Here is a 24,691-nt window from a genome sequence, read left to right on the forward strand (position 1 = left end):
CTCACTGCAACCCTCCTACCTCTGCCTCCCAAGTGCTGGGATTAAAGACGTGCCACCACGCCCGGCTCTAAATATATTTTTTTATTTAGTCTGTTACTACACAGATTTGGCTGTCAGCAGACTAGTGTGTTTCTTCTTGAACTCCCAAAGATTAATTTTTGTTTGGGGGATGGTTGTATGCATGCATGTGGGTATACACATGGAGACCAGAGGACAACCGCAGGTGTCATCCTCAGGAATGTAATTCACCTCTTTTGGAGACTGAGTCTCACTGGCCTTGAGCTCACCAATTAGGCTATACCTGCTGGTCAAGGAGTACCAGGGGTTGAATTCAGGTTCTCATGTTTATGAAGCAAGCACTGTACTGGCTGAGCTATCTCCCAAGACCATTTTGTTGTTATTGTTGTTTTGTTTTGGTTGGTTGGTTTTATCTTGAGAAGGGGGTCTATCTATGTAGCCCACGCTGGCCTCAAATTCAGAATCCTCATGCATCAAGCTCCTGAGTAGTGGGATTACAGGTGTGTGTCACCATGCCCAGCCCAGTCTACAGTGGTATGTGTGTGGGAGACAGAGAGACCTGAGAGCAGGCTCCCGTGTGGAGGAGGTCAGAGACTCTTCTGGTGTCAGGCCTTGCACCTTCACCTGGCTAAGCCGTCAAGGTCTCTTACTGTGCTGTACACCGCTGCACTCACCAGGCTAGCTGGCCTGCAAGCTTCTGAAAAATTCCCTCGCCTCCCTTCTTGCCCTAGGCATGCTGGGATTGCAGTAGCTAGTGTTACGATGTCCAGCTTTCGTGTGGGTTCTGCGGATCTGAACTCAGGTACTCATGCTTGCTGGCAGATGCTTTATCCATCTCCTCAATCCCATAAGACTAACTTTTAAGGGTTATAAATAAAATCACATTAGAAATAACATAAGATAATTAATTCATTAAAAGAATGCCAACTCAGCCAGCCATGGTGGTTCATACTTTTAATCCCACCACTCTGGAGGCTGGGTAAGAGGATCACTGTGAGTTCAAGGCCAGCCTGGGCTATACAGAGTGGGTTCCAGGTCAGTATGGGCTAGAGTGAGACCCTGCCTCTAACAAAACAAAACAAAGAGAAAATTCCAACTCAATGATGGTAGTTTCTTTAAGTTATCTTTAAGCACTATAATTTTTTTATTTATAGAAGTCCAAAACAAGGATGCTATCCAAAAGAGTCCTTTTAGGAGGAAAGGCACAAAGCCTTTGCAACTCCTTTGTAGGATTATCAAAAGAAAGCCTTACAAACCAAGATCCCAAACTTGGGTTGGGGAGATGGCTCAGAAGTTAAAAGCACTTACAGGGCTGGAGAGATGGCTTAGCAGTTAAGGAATTTGCCTTTAAAGCCAAAGGACCCAGGTTTGATTCCCTAGGACCCACGTAAGCCATAGATGCACATGGTTCACATGTGTCTGGAGATCATCTGCAGTGGCTAGAGGTCCTGGCACCCCCATCCTCTGTCTGTCTCTCTTCTCTCTCTCTCTCTCTGCTTGCAAATAAATAAATTTTTTAATTATAAAAAATAAAAAGCACAGCTCCATGATTTAAAAAGGGGGGGCTGAGCATGGTCATGCACCCCTGCAACCCTAGAGACTACAGAATCACTGGTGCTCACTGACAGGCAGCAGGTGCAGGTTGAGGGAGGGACCCTGTGTCAAAAGAAATGTGTAGATGAATACTGAGAAGGAAACCTGACATGTGCCTCTGGCTTCCACACACATCTGCACATACCTGCATATCTGCACACACGTACTTGACACACACATACAAAAAGAAAATAAAGAAAGCCTGATGCCCACCTTTTGGAATGACATCTCATCCCATTTGTGACCAACAGTGTTAATCACTCATTAATTCCACCAAAAGTTAAATATAAACCTCTTAAATGAAGACTTATCCAGTTTAGGAATGTACAGCATGCTCAGAAAACAAATTCAAAAGAAGTATGACAGCCCTTCCCTTATCCATGGGCTACATTCCAGTGGATACTGGATACTGGAAACCTGAGGAAAGTAATCATCCTTACATAAACTTTGCTTTTTTCCTATAAGTGCATGCCTATGAAACAGCTGAATTTAGGAATTATGCAAAACAAAAGAATAACATAATATAAAAATATAACAATTATTCTAAAATGTTATGATAAAATTAACATGCCAACTCATGCTTTTAATCCCAGCACTATAGAGGGTGAGGTAGGAGGATCACTGTGAGTTCAAGGCCAGCCTGGGCTGCAGAGAGGAAGTTCCAGGTCAGTATGGGCTAGTCCTGAGCACACACTCTACAACTGAACTAGAATCTCAACCCAAAGACAAATTTCCATATTTCAGAATATGGTGACTACAGGTAACCAAAACTGCGAAGAGAAAAAAGAGAAAAAGGAGAGGGAAAGGAGAGGAGAGGAGAAACCTAAGGGGGACTACTACATAGCAAATTCAGTTTAGAATTTATTCAAGTAGGACTGGAGAGATGGCAAGCCTGATAACCCAGGTTGGATTCCGCATATAAAACCAGATGCACAAAGTGACACAAGTATCTGGAGTTTGTTTGCAGTGGCAAGAGGCCCTGGTGTGCCCATACTCATACTCTCTCTCCTTGCAAATAAAGAAAAATAAAATTTTTAGCCAGGCATGGTGGCGCACACCTTTAATTCCAGCACTCAGGAGGAGCCAGAGGTAGGAGAATCACCATTGAGTTCGAAGCCACCCTGAGACTATATAGTGAATTCCAGGTCAGCCTGAGCTAGAGTGAAACCCTACCTTGAAACCCCTCCCCCCAAAAAAGGAATTTCTTCAAATAGGAGCTGAGTTGGTAAAGTGCTTGCTTTGTAAGCATGAGGCCACCAATCAGTCCTCAGCACCCATGTAAAAACACTGTGCTTACTGTGGGGAGCACAGAGAGAGAGGATTCCCACAGCTCACTAACCAGCCAGTCTAGTCTAAGGAGGGCGTACCACAGAGAAACCCTGTCTCAAAAGTAAGGGGGGAAAAAAGAGAAGGGTGAATAGCAGTCCTAAGGAACAATACTCAAGTTGTTCTTTGGCCTCCTCATGTATACTCACGCATACATACACATACACACACATATACACACACGTTAAAAAAAGTTATGGGGGGCTGGAGGGATGGCTTAGCAGTTAAGGCATTTGCCTGCAAAGCTAAGGGACCCAGGTTCGATTCCCCAAGACCCATGTTAGCCAGATGCACAAGGGGGCGCATGTGTCTGGAGTTCGTTTTCAGTGGCTGGAGGCCCTGGCACGTCCATTCTCTTTCTCTGTCAAATAAATAAATAAATAAAATATTTTTTAAAAGTTATGGGGAACAGCCTGGAGAGATGGCTCAGCAGTTAAGGCATTTGCCTGCAAAGCCTAATGACCCAGGTTTGATTCTCCAGTGCCCATGCAGAGCCAGATACACAAAGTGACGCATGCATCTAGAGTTTAGTTTCAGTGGCTCAAAACCCTGGCTCACTCTCACTCTTTCTCTCTCTGAATGTAAATTAATTAATTAATTAATTTAATCTCAAAAAACAGTTATGGAAGTAGAAGGGATGGCTCAGTGGATAAATTATTTACCATACAACACTGAGGACCATAGTTCAGGTCCCCACCACTCCTATGAAAGCAAAGGAGGTATGGCAACATACCAGTAATCCCAGGAAAAAGAGACAAAGGTCCCAGGGACTAGCTGGCTATCAAGACTGGCCAAAAGAGCAAGCTCTGGATTCAGCAAAAGAAGACCCTGCCTCAGTAAAAACAAAGTGGTAGGCAATAGAGGAAGACATCTGATGTCAACCTCTGCTCTTCACACATACGTTCACACATACTCCATATCCCAGGCTGGCCTCAAACTCACAGTGAGCCTCCTACCTCAGCCTTACCAGTGCTGGAATTGAAGGTTGTATGCCATCATGCCTGGCTAAACGTAAGTAGAATTATTTTTTAAAACATTTTATTTATCCATTTTATTTATTTATTTGAGACAGGGGGGATGGGTGCACCAGGGCTTCCAGCTACTGCAAACAAACTCCAGATGCATGCGCCACTGTGTGCACCTGCTTTCCTTGGAACCTGGAGAATAGAACCTGAGACCTTAGGCTTCGCAGGCATATGCCTTAACCACTAAGCCATCTCTCCAGCCCTCCAAAAAAATATAATTTTTTTAAAAAGTTCTGATGCTTGCATTTAAATAGGCACTGGGGAGATAATTCCAACAATACAGTGCTTAATGCACAAGACTACAGGAATGACAGTATCTACATAAAAGCCAAGCACAGGAGGAAACACCTACAATCCCTGCACTAGGGAAGCAGAGAGGAGAATCCCTGGAACTTATTGGCTACTCTATGTAGCAGAATTAGCTCCAGGTTCAGTGAGAGTCCCTATCTTAAAAAATAACAGCCTGGGGCTGGAGAGATGGCTTAGCGGTTAAGGTGTTGGCCTGCAAAGCCAAAGGATCCAGGTTCGATTCTCCAGGTCCCACATAAGCCAGATACACATGGTGGCGCATGCATATGGAGTTCGTTTGCAGTGGCTGGAGGCCTGGAGTGCCCATTTTCTCTCTCTCTCTTTCTCCTTCTCTGTCATAAATAAATAAATAAATAAGGGAAGCCAGGTGTGGTGACACATGCCTTTAATCCCAGCACTCGGGAGGCAGAGGTAGGACGATCACCATGAGTTGGAGGCCACCATGAGACTACATAGTGAATGGCTCAGCAGTTAACATGCTTGCCTACAAAACTTGACAGTCCAGGTATTATTCCCCAGTACCCATGTAAAGCCAAATGCACAAAGTGGTGCATGCATCTGGGGTTCATTTGTAGCAGCAAGAGGCTCTGATATGCCCATATTCATTTTCCCTCCTTTCTTTCCCACCTCCCTGTCTTTCTCTCTGTGCTAGCAAATAAGTTTAAAAAAAAAAATCTTTGGTTTTTTTGAGGTAGGGTCTTGCTCTAGCTCAGGCTAACCTCAAATTCACTACCTCTGCCTCCTGAGTGCTGGGATTAAAGAAAGATGTGCGCCACTCTACTGGGCTTAAATAAATAAATATTTTTTAAAAATAAGATGGAGGGCTGGAGAGATGGCTTAGCGGTTAAGCGCTTGCCTGTGAAGCCTAAGGACCCCGGTTCGAGGCTCGGTTCCCCAGGTCCCACATTAGCCAGATGCACAAGGGGGCGCACGCGTCTGGAGTTCGTTTGCAGAGGCTGGAAGCCCTGGCGCGCCCATTCTCTCTCTCTCCCTCTATCTGTCTTTCTCTCTGTGTCTGTTGCTCTCAAATAAATAATAATTAAAAAAAAAAATAAGATGGAGAGGCCTGGAGAGATGGCTTAGCAGTTAAGGCACTTGCCTACGAAGCCTAAGGACTCAGGACTTTCCAGGTCCCATGCAAGCCAGACACACAAAGTGATGCAAGTGCACAAGATCACACATGTGCACAACGTGGTGCACATAACTAAAGTTCGATTGCAATGTCTTGAGGTCCTGGTGCGCCAATTCTGTCACTCTCACTCTGGTCTCTCGCACTGATAAAGAATAAAAAGATGGAGAGCAATATGAGGATGATACCTCTGGCCTCGACACATATGTACCCCATATATATGCACCCAAAAAAAGGGGGGGATTGAAGAAGATACCTGAAAAGTTCTCATGCCTTTCAGATACCCCTCAGAGAGACATTCACAGAATGAACACAATAACAAAACTGGAAATCTGAACTTACACATCATGTCTGTGAAAAGGCAGCAAAATGATACTTAAAAGTCATGGGAAACAAGTGAAATTTCATATTATGAACATTTAAACTATGATATTTCTCTAACACTGGCTTCCAGAGAACCTCTGAAGGTACAGTATTTCTTTAGTATGGTTACTGATATTCTGTTTGGTTTGGTTTTTTGAGACAGAGCCTCACGTAGCCTAGGCTAGTCTCACTATGTAGCTTGAGGATGAATTTGAACTTCTGATCTTCCAATCTCCAGCTCCTGAAAGCTGGGATTACAAGCAAGCAGAGCCATGCTCAGTCATATGCATTCTTGAATGTTTACATTTAGTTCATATTACTTTGTCAACTAGGATTCTCCAAAGGACTTTCAACACTGTTACTTTGTAGTTGTCTTTATTTATTTATTTTAATATTTTATTATTTATTTATTTGACAGAGAAAGAGGGAGAGAGTATAAGAGAATGGGCACTCCAGGGCCTCCAGCCACTGCAAACAAAGTCCAAACACGTGCGCCCCCTTGCACATCTGGCTTACATGGGTCCTGGGGAAATTGAACCTGAGTACTTTGGCTTTACAGGCAAACACCTTAACCGCTAAGCCATCCCTCCAGCCCACCTTTTTTTTTTTAATTTTTTTAATTTTATTTATTTATTTGCAAACAGAGAGAGAAGAGAGACAGACAGAGAAAGAATGGGCATGCCAGGGCTTCTAGCCACTGCTAATGAACTCTAGACGCTTGTGCATCTGCCTTACGTGGGTCCTGGGGAATCCAATCTGGATCCTTTGGCTTCACAAGCAAATGCCTTAACCACTAAGCAATCTCGCCAGCTCTTGACCAGCATCTTAACTGCTCTCCACCTTATTTGTGAGACAAGATCTCTCACTGAACCTGAAGCCCACTGATTCAGTTAGATGATCTAGCCAGCAAACCCCAGAGATCCCCCTGCCTCTGCCCAGCCCCCCCCCCCAGGGCTGGGATTAAAGGTGTGCGCCTCCATGCCCAGCTTTTCTGTGGGTGCTGGGGATCCAAATTCAGGTTCCTCATGCTTGCATGGTGTTGTAGACAGCTTCACGTTGCTGGAATGCGCATCCAACCAAACACAGTTCTTTGTGTTGCTGGGACAGAACACCTGACTACAAGTAGCTGACGGGAGGAGAGACTTTATTTTCACATGTAGTCTTGAGAGGAAGCTTCATGATGACAAAGGACAGTAGAGCAGACGCTGGCTGTCGCTCCTCATCACAGAGGGAGGCTATGGGTGCACCTGATTCAAACCACCATGCAAGAACATTCTGCGGCCATGCCTAGCCCGCATCAATAGCTCCAGAGATGATAGATTCAAGAGGGATTTCTGTCCTTTTTTTTTTTTTTTTAAGAGATGGTTTAAGCATAAAAAGAGCTGCAATCTCAATTTAGCTAAGCATAACCTGGTTATCTCATCATCTTGACTTTAGACTATTTACCAAAAACTGAAATTTTAATACTGTGATAAAGCTAACAAAGACAAAAATCCAGCCTATGGGCTAAAACAGCTCAGCAGTTCACGAAACTTGCTTGCAAAGCCTGCCTGCCTGGGTTGAGTCCCTAGTACCCAAGATGCAAAGAGTGGCACAGACGTCTGGAGTTCATTTGCAGCAACAAGCATCCTGGCGCACCCATTCCTATTCATCCTCTCTTTCTCATCTCACAATAAATATAAATATATAAAACCTTAAAATCTAGCATAGAAGATCTTATGCCAAGCTTTCAAAAACTGGTTTAAAATCTTTGGATTGAAGGTATAGAAGGGAGATAGAGTACTTGCCTAGTGTGTACTAAGCCCTGGGTTTAATCCTTACCACTACAAAACACAAACAAACAAAAACCCACCAATTCTGCTGACTCTCAACAGCTTTTTGACACTGGACAAGACATTTGTTCCTCTGTGTCCCACTGCCTCATCTGTAAAAGAGAGCACAGGCCTACTTCGTGGGCTGTGAGTATTTAATAAGATTATGGTCCTGAAACATAGTAGGCACAGTAAATATGTATTCAGTGACTGAGGTCAGAAAATGCTCAGGATAGTGCTTGGCATGTAGCTAGTGTAATTAGTGTTTTAAGAACCACCTTAGGGCTGGGGAGATGGCAGTGCCACACAACTCTAAGTATATACATTCAACTCCCCAAGCCCCACGTAAAAGCCAGAAGCTACAGCAGACTTCTACAATCTCAGTGTGCATACAGCGAGAAGGGAAGTGAAATCAGAATTTTCCAGAAGCTCGTAAGTGGAGCGCTGAATGAGATATCATGCCTCAAAAGAGGTCAAAGGAGAGGAATAACTGAAAATTGTCATCTGACCTCAACATAAACATCATGGCATGCACACACCCACACATACTCATTCATATACACACACAAAACATTTTTTAATTTCAAATTAAAATCACTTAAGATTTGTACCTAGAATAAACAATAAATAATCAATAGTTAGCAATGTTAAAATCACTAACCCCAAACTATAAGTAGACTTAATATTTAATTTAAAGTAATTTGTATAAAATATAAACCAGGCATGGTGGTGCATGCCTTTAATTCCAGCACTTGGGAGGCAGAGGTAGGAGGATCACTGTGAGTTTGAGGCCACCCTTAGACTGCATAGTGAATTCCAGGTCAGCCTGGGCTAGAGAGAGATCCTATTTTGAAAAACAAATAACTAAGTATGTGTACATATGTATGTAGTTGGGGCTGGGGAGTTAACTCAGAAGTTAAAGGCACTGATTTACTGATTTAAATTCACAGCAAGCACCTTTTAGGAAACAGATTTCCATTTACCACTCAATTATGAATGTGTAATAGGTTAATTTGCATTCAAACTGGCTTCAAGTATATAAACCATTCTGCCTTTAATACAGGTGGGAAGAATACTGAGAAAGTTTATTAACAGGTGAAAGTAACTTCAAACAGATCTTAATTGGCTCAGGTTTTTTCTTTTCCTTTATTTTTGGGGTGTGTGTGTTTACTTGTTTTCTTTTGTTTTTTCTTTGGCTTTACAAGGTACGGTGTCCCTCTAGCCCAGGCTGACCTGGAATTCACTATGTAGTCTCAGAGTGGTCTTGAATTCACAATGATCCTCCTACCTCTGCCACATGAGTGCTGGAATTAAAGGCATGCACCACCATGCCTGGTTTATTTTGTTTTGGTTTGGTTTTTGAGATAGGGCCTTACTACCTAGGCTCAGGTGAGCCTTGAACTCAAGACTCACCTACTCAGCCTCTCCTCCCAAACCCCACAATGCTCGGAATTCAGGGATGAGTCACAACATTTCAGCAAGGAAGGGTTTTCACTACTGACATGACCACTAAGATGTCAGTTAACACAATTCAACTGAGGTATTACATAGTACCTTACTTCCATCAGGAACTCCAACCAGAGAGCCATAAACAAGCCCAGGTTAATCACGTTTCCCAGAAGGGACCGCATACTTAGCTCTTTGCCACCCCAAAGGAGCATGTGCTTTGTGCCCAGGCCTGCACCCCCGCACTTTCAAACCTTCAGTCTCTTTATCACCTAAAGAATCAGTTAGAGCACTCCCGGCCTTCAGAGTAAAGAAAACACTGTGTAGGGCTGGGGAGATGGCTCGGTGGTTAAAGAACACACTTGCAAAGCCTACAGGCCTGTTTTCAATTCTCCAATACCCTCACAAAGCCAAACGCACAAAGTGGCACATGCTCCTGGACTTTGTCTGCAACTCTAGTATGCTCTTGTCTTCATTTTCTCTCTCTCATTCTCACAAATAAAAATGTTTTACAAAACAAAAACAAAAAAATTATGTAGCTGAGCGTAGTGGCACACATTTTTCTTTAACCCCAGCACTCAGGAGACTGAGGTAGGAGGATCGCTGCAAGTTCAAGGCCAGCCTGAAACTACATGGTGAATTCTAGGTCAGCTTGAGCTAGATAGAGTGAGACCCTACCTCGGGAAAAAAAAAAAAAAAAGATTCTGTATTAATAAGCCTAAGTTATTAAAACTGCTACCTATACATAAATGGTAGTATAATCAATTATCCAAAGCTACCAACTGGACAAAGTGATGCAGCACATATGGTATTTATCCCAGCACTCGGGAAGACCGAGGTAGGAGGAATAGGAGCTGGAGGTCGGGCTGGGCTTAAAAAAAAATGGAACCCTGCTACCCCCCCCAAAAAAAATCTACTGAAGATCATAAATTTCTTATCAAATTAGACAATTAGAACCAGGCAAGGTGGTGCACACCTTTAATCTCAGCTCTTGGGAGGCAGAGGTAGGAGGATCACTATGAGTTCAAGGCCACTTTGAGACTACATAATGAATTTCAGGTCAGCCTGGGCTAGAGTGAGGCCCTACCTCGAAAAACTAAAAATAAATAAATAGGGCTAGAGAGATGGCTTAGCAGTTAAGCACTTGCCTGTGAAGCCTAAGGACCCCGATTCAAGGCTCCATTCCCCAGGACCCACGTTAGCCAAATGCACAAGGGACGCATGCATCTGGAGTTCATTTGCAGTGGCTGGAGGCTCTGGCATGCCTATTCTCTTTCTCTCTGTCTCTCTCTCTCAAATAAATAAATAAAAATAAACAAAAAAATTTAAATAAATAAATAAAAATAGAGCAAAGGAAAACTAAAAATAATGGGAATATAAACATTTGCTATTTTTTTTTAAATTTTTCGAGGTAGGGTCTCATTGTAGCCCAGGTTAATCTGGTATTCACTATGTAGTCTCAGGGTGGCCTTGAACTCATGGTGATCCTCCTAACTCTACCTCCTGAGTGCTGGGATTAAAGGCATGCACCACCAATATTCACTGTTTATTCAATGCCTACTACCCTTCGGTCATTGTATTGGGTACTAGATAACACACTAGAGTACAAAACAATGACTTTGCTTTGTGGAGTCTAGTGGGGAAGACAGATAATAATCATGCAAGCAGATATGTCATTATAAATCCTAACAGCTGCTATGAGGAAAGGCAGCGAAAGCCAGTAGCAGGGAATAACGGGAACGGAGGAACAAGACAGCCCAAGGGGACATATCTCTGCTATCACACGTAAGCATAGGTAAGGAGGCAGCTACGAGACAGTGAAGGGGTGTCAAAGAAGATACAGCTACCCATGAAAAGGCCCTTAGATAGAATACAGCTTAGGTTTTAAAATACGTGAGAGATGGCCGGGCGTGGTGGCGCACGCCTTTAACCCCAGCACTCGGGAGACAGAGATAGGAGGATTGCCGTGAGTTCGAGGCCACCCTGAGAATACATAGTGAACTCCAGGTCAGCCTGGGCTAGAGTGAGACCCTACCTCAAAAAAAAAAAATAAATAAATAAATAAAATAAAATACGTGAGAGGCTCAAGCTGGAGAGATGGCTTAGAGGTTAAGGCACATGTCTGTGAACCCTAAAGACCCAGGTTCGATTCCCCAGGACCCACATTAGCCAGATGCACTGGGGGGCACATGCATCTGGAGTTCATTTGCAATGGCTAGAGACCCTGGAGCACCCATTCTCTCTCACACACACTCTCTCTCTAATAAATAAATAAAAATAAATCTAAAAAAAACTTTAAAAAATTAAAAATAAATAAATAAGCAAGAGGCTCATGTAACTAAGGCTTGCTGGGCCATGAGATTGGTATAAAATGAAGGTGGAGAGGTAGACAGAACCAGGCTACCCAATGCACTATAGGCCAGTAAATCTGAATTTGGATTTTATTCTAAGTCAATAAGAAAAACTAGTTAAAAGCTTACATACTCCTGTGGTGTTAAATAAAAGGAGCCAGACCCAAATGGATATATACCACGTGATTCCATTTTTATAAAAGGCCAAAATTAATCAATGCCATGAGCTTGGGATAATGATCACCTTGGGTGGCAGAGGGGAGGCAGGAACTTGGAGGGGAGAGGGATTCTAGGTACCACGTAAAGCTATTTCTTGATCTAGGTGTTGGTTTCATGGATATGCTCATTTTACAGGGGGGGGAAGTTCTCAGGGAGGCTAAGAAAATGGCTCAGTGGGTAGTGTTTGCCATGCAAGCCTAAGGACCTCAGTTCAGATCCTCAGCACCCGCAGACAACACCAGTGTGGTATTCTGCACCTGTAATCCCAATTCTGGGGAAACAGAGACAGGGATGTTACTGGGGCTTGCTGCCTAATGTAGCCAAATTGGAGGGCTCCAGGTTCACGAGACACTGTCTCAATAAAACAAGGTGGGGCTGGAGAGATGACTTAATGGTTAAGGCACTTGCCTGCAAAGCCTAAGAACCCAGGTTCAATTCTCCAGGTCCCACATAAGCCAGATACACATGGTGGCATAAGTGTCTAGACTTTATTTGCAGTGGCTAGAGGCCCTGGAATGCCCATTCTCTCTCTCTTTTTCTCTCTCTCTTTCTCTCTGTCTCAAATAAAAATAAATAAATAAATTTTTTAAGGAAAGGTGCAGAGCAATTGAGGAAGACAGCCAACAACATCTGCAGCCTCTACACACACATGCATAGTCACCCACATACAACGATCCGTCTGTGTGTGAGCACATGTGCACAAGTGGGTATACATTTCATTAAAAAGAAATGGTAGCTGGGGCCTACAATCCTAGCTCCTTGGGAGGCTAAAGCAGAAGCATCAAAAGATCAAAGCCAGGGCTGGAGAGATGGCTTAGCAGTTAAGGTGCATGTCTGTGAAGCCTAAGGATCCAGGTTCAATTCCCCAGTACCCACATAAACCAAATGCACAAACTAGCACACACATCTGGAGTTCATTTGCAGTGGCTAGAGACCCTGGCGTGCCTATTCTCTCTGCCTCTATTTATCTCTCAAATAAATAAATGATTAAAAGAAAAAGTTCAAAGCCATCCTGATCTACAGAGTTTAAGGCCAAGCAATGTAGTGAGAGCCTGTCTCAAAATAAAAAATAAAGGGCCAAGCAATGTAGTGAGAGCCTGTCTCAAAATAAAAAATAAAAAGAGGCTGGATATACCTCAATGGTAGAGGGCTTGCCTATCACATCATAAAAACAACACTCTGAAACAAACAAAAAAGGTATGGTAATTTTGAAAGGCATGTATCCAACATACAAGAGAGAAAGAGGAAGATAGAATGTGTGTGCCAGGGCCTCTAGTCACTGCAAACAAACTCCAAACACATATGCCACCTTGTGCCTCTGGCTTTATGTGGGTACTGGAGATTCAAACCCAAGTTCCTAGACTTTGCAAACAAGCACCTTAACTGCTGAGCCATCTCTGCAGCCCCACATTTTTAATATATGACGTTAGCTGGGCATGGTGGTGTATGCATATAATTTCAATGCTCAGGTGGCTGAGGCAGGAGGATCATGAGTTCAGGCCAGCCTGGGACACAAAGCAAGACACTGTCTCAAAAATAAAATAAATTTTTCCAGGTATGGTGGCACATGCCTTTAATCCCAGCACTTGAGAGGGAGAGGTAGAAGGATCACTGTGAGTTCAAGTCCATCCTGAGACTACAGAGTGAATTCCAGGTCAGCCTGGACTAGAGTGAGACCCTACTTCACAAAACCAGAAAAAATAAAAATAAAAATAAAAAATTGGCAGGGCATGGTGGTGCATACCTTTAATCCCAGCACTCAAGAGGCCAAGGTAGGATAATCTCTGTGAGTTTGAGGCCACCCTGAGACTACATAGTAAATTCTGGTCAGCCTGGGCTGGAGCAAGACCCTACCTTGAAAAAACAATAATAATGATGATGATGATATAAAATAAAACTGACCTGGGGATAGATGTCAACTGTAGAGCACTTGCCTAGTATATGCAAGGCCTTGGGTTTAATCTCCAAAATTTTAATTAATTAGTTCAATAGTTAGGTATGGTAGCACACACCTGTAATCCTAGCATATGACAGGTAGATGCGAGAGGATGAGGAGTTCCAAGGACAACTCAGCTACAAACTAAGTTTGGGACCAGCCTCAGTTACATAAGACCCTACCTCAAACAAACAAATATAAGTAAAAAGAAGGGGCTGGAGAGATGGCTTAGTGGTTAAGGTGGTTGCCTCCAAAGCCAAAGGACCCAAGTTCAATTCCCCAGTACCCACATAAAGCCAGATGCACAAGGTGGCATGGCACATGCATCAGGAGTTAGTTTGCAGTAGCTAAAGGCCCTGGTGCTCCCATTCTTTCTCTCTACCTGCTTCTCTCTCTCAAATAAATATTGTCCAGATAAAGCAGGACTAGAGGGACACATTCAAATAGGATGCTTTTTAATAACAAACCAACAAACAAGACAGAAGCTTTTAGATTTTGTTAAAATGGGAATAGGCTAGAGAGATGGCTCAGCAGTTGAGGCACTTGTCTATAAAGCCTAACGACCTGGGTTCAATTCCCCAGTACCCATGTAAAGCCAGGTACACAAAGTGGTGCATGCATCTGGAGTATATGCGCAGTGGCTAGAGTCCCTGTGCATCCTCTCTCTCCTCTCTCCCTCCTTCCCTGCATGCAAATAAATACATTATTTTTTAAACTAGTGAGTACAAAGTACCACACTTATAAAGAATGAATGCTGAATATGAGAAGGGAATTGTGAGATGGCTTAGTGATTAAGGCACTTGCCTAAGGAGCCATGTTCGACTCTCCAGGTCCCATGTCAACCAGACGCACGGAGAGATGCAAGCACACAAGGCGGCACAGCCACACAAGGTGGTGCACATGTCTGGAGCTTGACTGCAGTGGCTGGAGGCCCTGGCTCACTAATTCTCTCCTCTCTCTCATAAAAAATAAATCCAAAAAAAAAAAAAAGATGTGCTACAAATTCTTTGGAATTAAGGAGGTATCACGAGGAACTGAAAAGAACAGAGGGAAGCAGCAATGTCTACGAAGGTCAGCATGCTTGGTGAATGCAGCTCAAATTAAGTATGGCATCTCCAGACTCCTTTACCCCACCCCCATACACCAGAATACAATGAAATAAAAGACCCCAAACCTGAGCATCAACCTGCCTGAACCTAAATAAATGGTCTTCCCCTCTGGCAGCAACTGCTCTGCGCTCAGCTCCCACCTGTATAAAATGAGGATAATGACTACCTCACAGTTATAATTTTCTCCCTACTCACCCAAAATGTTGAGTAGTCTGTAGGGTGTTTTAATTTAATTATTATTTCCTAATGGCATATATTAGGACCCACAGTAGATAACAACAAAAGTTTCTACTCTTAAATTTGCAGGTGGGAGGGGGACTGCACAATAGTCAACATACAAGAATAAAATAAACAGAGAGAAGGATGAAGTAGAATCGGGCTTCTCCTAGAAGCTCAAATAGCGGAGGTTTCGGGCATTTCCTATGACAGAGACTTGAGCTAAAGTAAACTGGGTCAAATTCCAGAACTAAAGAAATTATTAAAAATCACCTACGTGGTTCCAGCAAGTCATAATTTCTACTTAGTGCATTTGTCCCTTTGTGACTATTAGTGAACTTAAGTCAGAGATAAACACAGAGGATCCACTCTGTCATAGGCGGAGAGGCAGCTTTCAACCACCTTACTGCATCCCTCCCATTAAGTATCATCTGGGTGTGCTATGCTAACCATAACATGTTAAGCACTTCTTATATATACAATCTACCATTTCAAAGAGAAACAAAAATAAAGCGCGCAGCTTTTAATGAATCTTTGTAATAGTCCGCGTCCCCCTTAAAAGTATATCCTTTAGCTTTAAAAGTAACTAAAATCTACTTCCTACTGAAAATATTCATACCCTGATCGGACAAGTGTCTCTCCTATCCTTAAACATTTAAGGGTGAGCTGAGGAGATGGCTCAGTGAGTTAAGAATGTTTTCTGTCCAAGTATGAGGAAGAACCTAAGTTCGATGCCCAGCATCCACATAAAAAGCAGGGCGCGGTGGCGCACGCCTGTCACCCAGAGCAGAGGGAAGCAGGTGTGGAGACAAGAATCAAGGAGGCTCCCTGAGCAGCCAGTCTAACCGAGTAACAGGAAGCTGCAGGTTCCATAAGAGTCTCTGTCTCTGGGAAATAAAGCAGGAGAGCAATAGAGGACACTCCATGTCTCCCTCCAGCCTCTGCACATGTATGCATGGGAAGCACACATCTGAATCTCTCTCTCTCTCTCTCTCTTGCTCTTCTTCTCTAACACACACACACAGTTTCCTTATTTCCTACCAACCAGGCATATTGCCTCTCTAGTATTCCCTATGATCTCACAGAATGAAATGTGAGCACAGAAACCTAACTTTCCCAGTTCCTTAAAAAGAAAGCTGTTTAGGGACTGTAGAGATGGCTCAGCAGTTAAGGTGTTTCACTACAAAGCCTAACGACCCAAGTTCAATTACCCAGTACCCACATAAAGCCATACGCACAAAGTGGCGCATGTAACTGGAGTCTGTTTGTAGTGGCTAGAAAGCCTGGCACACCTATTCTCTGTCTCTCTCCTGTCTCTCTCTCTCTTTCTCTCTTTGCTTGCAATTAAAAAAAAAAAGCCATTTAAGGAGTTGGAGAGATGGCTTAGCAGTTTTGCCTACAAAGCCTAAGGACCCAGGTTCAATTTCCCAATACCCATGGTAAGCCAGATGCACAAGGTGGTGCATGCATCTGAAGCTCATTTGCAGTGAGCGGCTAGTGCGCCCATTCTCTCCCTCTATTTTAAATAAATATTTTTCAAAAGCCATTTAAAATAAGGTAAGCAGTGGTAGCAACTATACAGCTGTATATATCTGTCAAAGGTCATCAAACTATACCCTTAACAGCGGTCAATTGTATTTTATATAAATTATACCCCAATAATATATAGTTACTCACAAGTTTACTGTGTACCTATTATGTGCATCAAAACTTAACCCAAATCTTTTGGCTAGGTCCATCTGGGTCATATATGCCGCGTGCTTTACTCTGAAATCCTGGGTACATGAAAACTGGTTCTGTTATCTATCATGCGTGTCACCTTAATGACGGTCTCTTCAGTGAAAGGACCACTCACTACCTTTCTATCTTCTTCCGTTAGACAAGTGGAATGTATGATCACTCAGGTATTTTATACTTTATGCAAATGATCCCAACATAAGCAAAAACTTAAGCATCTACTACTACATTTAGAACACAGCCCTACAAACCTTTTTTTATGTCTTTCTGCCAAAAATCTAGCACACCTCGCAAGCACACTGGCAACACTACTGGGAGTTTATTGGAAAATAAAGTAAATGACTTATGCCACCGTAACCCAGTGGCAGACTCAAAAGCCTAGAAACTAAGATTCCTGGCTCCCAAGCTGCTTGCACAGTGGAAATAACCATGGATCTTGCAAACAGACTTAGGTTTGAATTCTGGTGCCACTTCTTCCAGATGAGATGGGTGGCCTTGGGACAGATGCTTTTACTCTCTGACCTCCAGTTTGCTCATCAGTTACCAACATTCAGCAAGTTGATGAAGAATCTATTAAGTGTATGAAAGAATTGTTAGGCAGACTAAGCCATGTATCTGCCACCTAGGAATATTGCTGGGCAGAGTAAGGAACTCAATAATGCTAGTTCCCTTTTGTGGTCTGAAGATTTAAAATCAAAATCAAGGAGGTCTAACCACCCAAGCTCTTAATGGGAGGTCAATAATGAACCTACACTCGCTGCCTTGCTCACTCTCCAATCCATTCCTTTCCCATCCTACTAATTCCAGTTTTTCCAACTTTAGTTACTATGTTTAGAAAAGTGTTTTAATTTTAGAAACCTGGAAAATTCTTCGGAGTAAATTGAGCAAAACCTTAATCTGCCCCAAGGGGAATTCTGAACAAAACAATTATTTCTAACAAGAGAAGAATTTTCTGTGAGGGCTATTCAATTGAGCCACCAAAACTGCACATAGAGTGACAGAAGGCAATCTGGAACACCCTGTACACATTCTCCAAAAGGAAATATCCTGCTTAAAAAAAACAAAAATCCAAAGCCCTCCCTTCCTAATCTGAAATTGCAAAATCTTCCTAGGTAATCTGAATTTCTCCCAGCTAGACTAGAAAGAAGCACAGCAGTTGGTTTAAAAAAAAAAAAAAAAGCTTTCTCCCAGCTTCCCCCCCCCCCCACAAATCTCTCAAAACAATCAACCCCCCCAAAAAAAATCAGGGAGGTCCAGAGACCACGTTCTCCTTAATGGACACCTAAACCACCACGAGGCGCTCGGAAGCACAGTCCTTTCCCCAAGGTCATGCAAGCCGGAGAAGGTGCGAGGGAGACTGCAGTCTCCAGCCGCGGGTACAGAGCACTGCGGCGGTGAGGAGGGTGGGGGGGGACGGGGCTCGGGTGGGGGTGGGGAGCTGTGTTTGGGGAGGGGTGCCTGCGCTCTTCCCCTCTCCCACCCCGAAGTGTGTGAGCACTTGGCCTCGGCATTTCCGAAACAAGCCACGACAAGCTCCGCAGTGTTAGGAAAGGGGCTGACGCGATGTAAGAAACAGATGCTCCGAATCAGGATGGTCTAGCGAGCGAGCGAGAGCCTCCTCCACGGTGATGAGTCGCCGGGCCCCTCGGCGAGAGAGAGGGAGGAAGGGAGGGAGGGAGGAGAGACGGGTCCACTCGGGGACGCTGCCGGGCACGGAAGCCTGAGCCAAGCCGGAGGCCGGCAGCCCCGAAACCGCACTTCATTCCTGCGCTTGGGGAAGCCATGGCTCCCTCCCCGGGCGGGCGGCGGGCGGCGGGGCGGGGTGCGGGCGGGCGGGCGGGCGGCGCGCTGCGGAAAGTTGTCCGCGGCGGCGGAGGGGCGGCCGGCTCGCCCGCGTCCCCCCTCGCGGATTCCACCATTAATTAGTCCTCAGGACTGTCTACTGGCAACTTAAACAAAGCGAATGCCTCGAATTCCTTCCCGGCTCCGCGGTCTGGGGCACACCAGAGAACAGACAAACCCAAGCCTCCGCCACCCGGGAGACCCGCGGTGACCGACAGCAGCTGCCCGGCTGTGTGTGCGGGGGGCGGGAGGGGGAGAGGAACGACATCCTTTCTCCCCCAGTCCTCCCCCCCCACCCCCGGCTTCGTGATCGCCCTCCTCACCCCCACGACCTCCAGGACCCGGCCGGCCGTCAGCCCGCACCCGCGTCCCGCAAGCACGCCCGCCCGCCGGCCCCCGCCGTGGCTCCCCGAAGCCGCCTCCACCTCCCGCTCCCGGCTCCCGACTCCGGCTCTTCCTGTCTGATCACTTCCTTCCTCCCGGTGCCCGCGGGCCCCGCGCAGCCCCCTTCCCTCGGACGCCCCGCCCCCACCGGCCGGACCCCCCCCTCTCCCCGTCCCGTCCCCTCCCTCCTCCGTACCCCCCCAAAAGAAAACCACCTCCGCCGCTCGCTCCACGCCTTCTCCCGGGCTCCCCACCAAGAAGTCTCTTCTCCTCAGGACCGTCCCTCCCCCCTCCCGGGGAGAGGAGGGAAAAAATAAAATAAAGAGATCTCCTCGGGTTCTCCTTCCAACTCCGCAAACACTCTGCGCGGGCTCGCCCCCAAACACCTCGCGGCCCCCCCTCCACCCCCGCGCACAAGCCGCCCCCAAAACTCTTCCTCCGCCCCAAGTCCCCCAGCCCGCCCGCCCTCGGCTCCCGGCCCCGTCGCTCGACCCGCGGGGTCCCGAGCCCTCACGCCGCGCCGGCCCGCTCCCGCTCCAGCCGCTGTCCCCGGCGCCGCCCGGGCCCCGCCGCGCCCCCCCGCCGACCGCTCACCTCGCCGGCTCTCCGGCCCGCGCTCCCCGCCGCCTAAGGGATCCGGCGCTCGGCTCCGCTCCCAGCGGCCGGCGCCTCCTCCAGGCTCCCCGGGACTGACAATGAGGGGCGGGGCCTGCGGTGACGTCCGCGTTCTGGAAGGCGGGGCTCGCCTAAGACCACGCCCACCCACACGCCCCACTCTCTCTCTCAGCCCCCAAGCGCAGGGCTTGAACCCAGCCAATTTTTTGATTGCGTCCCTAGAAGAGATGTCCTAGAGCCTGTGCCAGGCGCCCAGGGAAATGGAAATGGGAAGCAAAGATTCCCTGCCTTCAAGAGGGACAGACTCCTGGGAGGGGGCGGGGATTAAATGAGGTCATCCAATGGAAAGTGCTTAGCGCAGGAGCCGGTGTGGAGTCGTCAACTCATACATAGAAAAACTACTTCTGCTACTCCGGTACGTGCGGGAGAAGCAAGGCTTGGCCTCCAATCCTCCGATTCTATTAATTTATCGTGGGATCCTAGGAGAGTTCTTTCCATCTAAGGTCCCTTCCTTAAAGTGGGAATGGAGGGTTTGGGGAGATGGTTTAGCGTTTTGAAGGCCCTTGCTTGCAAATCCTACCTGCAGGCCTGGGGCTCAGCTTCCTAGCACCCACTAAAGCTGGACACAAAAAGTGGTGTGTCTGTCATTCATTTGCAGCGGCAAGAGATGCTGGTACCTCCATGCGCCTCCCCCATCCCACATATATAAATAAATAAATACTTTAAAAAAAAATAAAGTGGACCTGGGCGTGGTGATTTATGCCTTTAATCCCAGCCCTTGGAGGGCAGAGGTAAGAGGATCGCCATGAGTTCAAGGCCAGCCTGAGACTACATAGTGAATTCTAGGTCAGTCTGAGCTACAGTGAGACCCTAACTCGAAAAACCAAAAAATAAAAATAAAATAAAATGGAAGGTGTCATGGTGACCCACACTTTTAATCCCAGCACTCAGGAGGCTGAGGTAGGAAGATCCCTGTGAGTTCAAGGTTTGGGGCTACAGAACGAGTTCCAGGTCAGCCTGGACTCCAGTGAAACCCTATCTCAAAAATAAATAAATGAATAAAATGGAAGGAACAGGGGCTGAGGGATAGCTCAGCCATTAAAGGGCTTGACTGCAAATCCGGACAGACATTCATTCATTCATTTGCAGCAAGAGAGCTTGGCTCACCCATACATGTGAGCGCCCGCACGCGAGCACACCACCTCCCCCCCACACACACCACATAACTTTATTTTTGGTTTTTCGAGGTAGGGTCTCACTCTAGCCCAAGCTGACCTGGAAATCACTCTGCATTCTCAGGGTGGCCTCAAACTCATGGCGATCCTCCTACCTCTGCCTCCCTAGTGCTGGGATTAAAGTCATGTGCTGCCATGCCTGGCTTTAAATAACTTAAAAAATATTTTTTTATTTTTATTTAATTATTTGGCAGAGAAATAAAGAGAATGAATGGGCACACCAGGACCTCCAGCCACTGCAAACAAATTCCAGACGCATGCACCACCTTGCGCATCTGGCTTACATGGGTCCTGGGGAATCGAACCTGGGCCCTTTGGCTTTGCAGGCAAATGCCTTAACCGCTAGGCCATCTCTCCAGCCCTCAAATAACTTTTTTATATGGGGGAAATTTTCTCAAAAGTTCCCTCCAAAATACCTTTCAGTGAGTTGTTGGCCAAGGAAGTCCCTGATGCCCCCAAAGCATTACAGGCCATTGCCAAAGCCCTTGGTTTCCCACCAGGAATAGATGGTAAGACCCTATTGCTGAAGACTCCATATACTTGGGCTGCAAGGCCACTGAGAAATCATGCTAGAACTAAGCTGATAACCTCCTCCATGTGAACCAGCTGACAGAAAGCTGGAAAAAGCCATTCTGCATGCAGTTCAATGGGAGACAGAGAAATCATCAGTGAAGATACTCAACAGTGGACACTGCAAGCCTTATATTTGGCCAGCCAGGCCAAATGAGCCAACGGGTGCAACAGTAGCACGTTTGTCATGGTGGAAAACAACTGCCCTCTAATTGGACTGGAGGCCCGCTCCATGGGAAGGAATATATCTCTGAAACTGAAAACCTACAACAGGGGTAGTCATGAGCCCTAGGGGTGTAATGTCTGCTGCTGTCTGGCTAAATGTATATATTATGCTCATCAAACTGCCCAGTAAGCACTTCTCTTAATGTTCATAGCCATATATTAATGCTACTCTCACTTTTGGTAGAGAACCTTCTCTTTTCAGATGGCATTGACTTTGGGATGACTCAGAAGGCACCATGGTGCTAGAAAGAAGTGACAGGAGTGCTCAGTACTACAATATCTCTATCACACCTTCCAAGGCTCAGGGTCAAGTGCAGAAGAGGTGGAGGAAAGAATGGAAGAGCCAAAGGAAGGGTAGGACTCCTTACAACGTGCTCCTCCAGACACAAAATGTCCTGGATATCCATGACCTCACAGTGCCTGACACTACCTACACAAGACAATCATAATAGGAGGAAAAGGTCATGACATCAAAATAAAACAGACTATTTGAGGGGGGAGGGGATATGATGGAGAATGGAGTTTCAAAGGTGAAAGTGGGGCAGGGAGGGCATTACCATGGGATATTGTTTTCAATCATGGATGTTGATAATAAAAATAAATTTTAAAAAATTCCCTCCAATACATCTATGATTCTATACTATGGGCCTACTGTGCGCAAAGTACCTAAGGCCCCGAGAAGGAGGAGGACTTTGAAGGTAGCCCAAGACCCCCACCCCACACTCTCTCTGTAGATGCCCTCCCACACGCTGGCACCCAGCAGCATGCACAAGCCGAGACACACAGATGGGCTCTCTGACGGCAGCAGCATGGTTGGTCTCTGGAGACATCTCTTGTGTAAGCTCTTTATTGCCTATGGTACAAAGGCCAAAGCCCTGGCCTGGTCTGTTCACTTCCTACCTTCACACACACACACTCTCTAAAGTTTATCCAAACGTCCCTCAGCACACCCACTGCTTTCCCACATCTGCCCTATGGCTCATGCCTCTTCCTTACTGTCTCATCCCCAGGTACCAGCCCTTCTAGTTCCTCCCAGCCAGAAGCAAACCCTCGCGGCTCCTAGGACCTGGTAGCAGCGCTGAGTTTAATCCTCACGTGGGCATGAACACTTTACAACTTGTATGAAAATGACCTCCAGCTGGGTGTGGCAGCATTGCCTGTAATCCCAACACCCAGGAGGCGGATGCATTACCTGTGTGAGGAAAGCCTGGGCTACAGAAGGAGAGTAGAGCATAGCGTGTGTGTGTGTGTGTGTGTGTGTGTGTGTGTGTGTGTGTGTGTGTAGTTTTCAGAAGACCTCCCATTTGCTTCTTAGCAATTTCCTAGAAGTCAGAAACCACACGTTTATAGTACTCAATTTATGACACCAAAAACCCAAGTGCTGACTCACAGGAGTCCTCTGACCATCAGTCCCCTCATCTGTAAAAGGGGAATATGGTCCTTGTAAAATGGTCATATGGTCCTTGTAGTTTTGGTTTTGTTTGTTTGAGACAAAGTCTTATTTAGACCAAGCTTGCCTCAAATTCACTATGTAGCTGAGGGTGACCCGATCCTCCTGCCTCCACCTCCTCTGTGCTGGGATGACAGGTGTGTATCACCTCTGGTTTGTATAGTGCTAGGAATTAAACCCAGGCCTTGTGCATGTTGGCAAATACCTTACCAACTGAGCTGCATCCCAGCCCACTGTAGTGATTGTTTTAAAATTAATGTGATGAGCCAGGTTTCCAAAAAAAAAAAAAAAACTTAACCTGGAGAGATGGTTCAGTGGTTAAAGACATTTGCTTGCAAATCCTGACAGACCCAGCACCCATATGCCAGATACACAGAGTGGCACATGCATCTGGAGTTCGTTTAGAGTGAAAAGAGGCCCTGGCATTCTTCATTGTTATTCTTTTTCTCTCTCCTTCTCTCTCTCTCCTTGTAGCTCTCTCTGCTTGTGAATATATTTATTTATTTTGGCTTTTCTGAAGTAGGGTCTCACTATAGCCCAGGCTGACCTCTGAAGCCCCAGGCTGGCCTTGAACTCACATTAATCCTCCTACCTCTGCCTCCTGAGTGCTGGGATTTAAAAAGGCATGTGCCACCATGCCTGGCTGCATATTTTAATTTTTTTTTTATTTGCAAGGGGGGAGAGAGAGCACTGTTTGTGAATATAAATAAATAAAAACACTTTTTAAAAGAAAAGAATGAAGCTGGGTATGGCGGTGCATGCTTTTAATCCCAGCACTTAGGAGGCAGAGGTAGGAGGATTGCCCTAAATTCGAGGCTACCCTGAGACTACATAGTGAATTCCAGCTCAGCCTGGGCTAGAGAGAGACCCTTCCTCAAAAAAGGGGGGAGCTAAGAATGAGAGGCTGGAGAGAAAGATTAGGCACCTGCCTACAAAACCTAAGAACCCAGGTTTGATTCCCCAGTACCCACATAAGCCAGATGCATGCCTCTAGAGTTCAATAACAGCGGCTAGAGGCCCTGGCATGCCCATTCTATCTACCTGCATCTTTCTGTCTGTCTTTCTCTCTCTCCAATAGATAAATAAAATATTTTTAAAAGGCAGAGAATGAAAGGAAGGATGAGAATGGAGATGATAATCTGCTCAGCCTCTACATAGTAGATGACTAAGGGCTTGAGCTAGGAAAGGCTGGCTTACATGGCCCAGCAAAGTACTGCATTAGAACAGGACCCAGCTCTCCCGTCTCCAGACCTCAGGTGGATTCTGCAGGCCCCAGGACATGCCTGCCTTGGCACACCTCCAGAACTGAGGACAGCTGTAAACTCTTTCCTCGGCTGACCTGCTTCCACCTCCCTGCCTTCTTTCTCTGAAAATCCTTGCAGAGAGACACATCTGTGTCAAGCAGCCCTTGTCTTCCCCACGGTCCTCTGAAAGAGCTGCAGCAGGGCAAATGGGTGTTTCCACGGAGGCCTGTGGCAAGAGGGGGAGGGCTCTGGCATTCTGACTAATTTCCTGCCCTATGGACAGGCAAATAACCGCCCTGAAATGCCAGTGCTACTCCTCAAGCACCCCCAACAAATTGTAGCTTATTTTGAGAACAGGAGATTCAAAAATGCTACTTTCCATGAAGAGTAAGCATGGCTGCAGGATTGCTCCAGGCACCAACAGGGGCCTCTCCTATGTCTCTCTTTTTTTTTTTTTAATTTTTATTTATTTATTTGAGAGCGATAGACACAGAGAGAAAGACAGAGAGAGGGAGAGAGAGAGAATGGGCGCGCCAGG

At 45.8% G+C, this 24,691-nt stretch overlaps 1 protein-coding gene across 2 annotated transcripts in view; it reads right to left on the reverse strand.

The window, feature by feature from the left end:
- The window catches only part of Luzp1 (leucine zipper protein 1), a 117,632-nt gene extending 98,133 nt beyond the window's left edge, over nucleotides 1–19,499 (reverse strand). The window contains exon 1 of one of the 2 annotated variants that reach the window (XM_045149972.1): nucleotides 19,409–19,499. The gene's annotated coding sequence lies outside the window, so the exon portion shown is untranslated. The remainder of the gene's footprint in view (nucleotides 1–19,408) is intronic. The other variant, XM_045149971.1, reaches the window with a different exon arrangement.
- Nucleotides 19,500–24,691: the final 5,192 nt, after the last annotated feature.

The sequence above is a fragment of the Jaculus jaculus genome, chromosome 5 (assembly GCF_020740685.1).
Source record: "Jaculus jaculus isolate mJacJac1 chromosome 5, mJacJac1.mat.Y.cur, whole genome shotgun sequence".
Lineage (NCBI taxonomy): Eukaryota > Metazoa > Chordata > Mammalia > Rodentia > Dipodidae > Jaculus > Jaculus jaculus.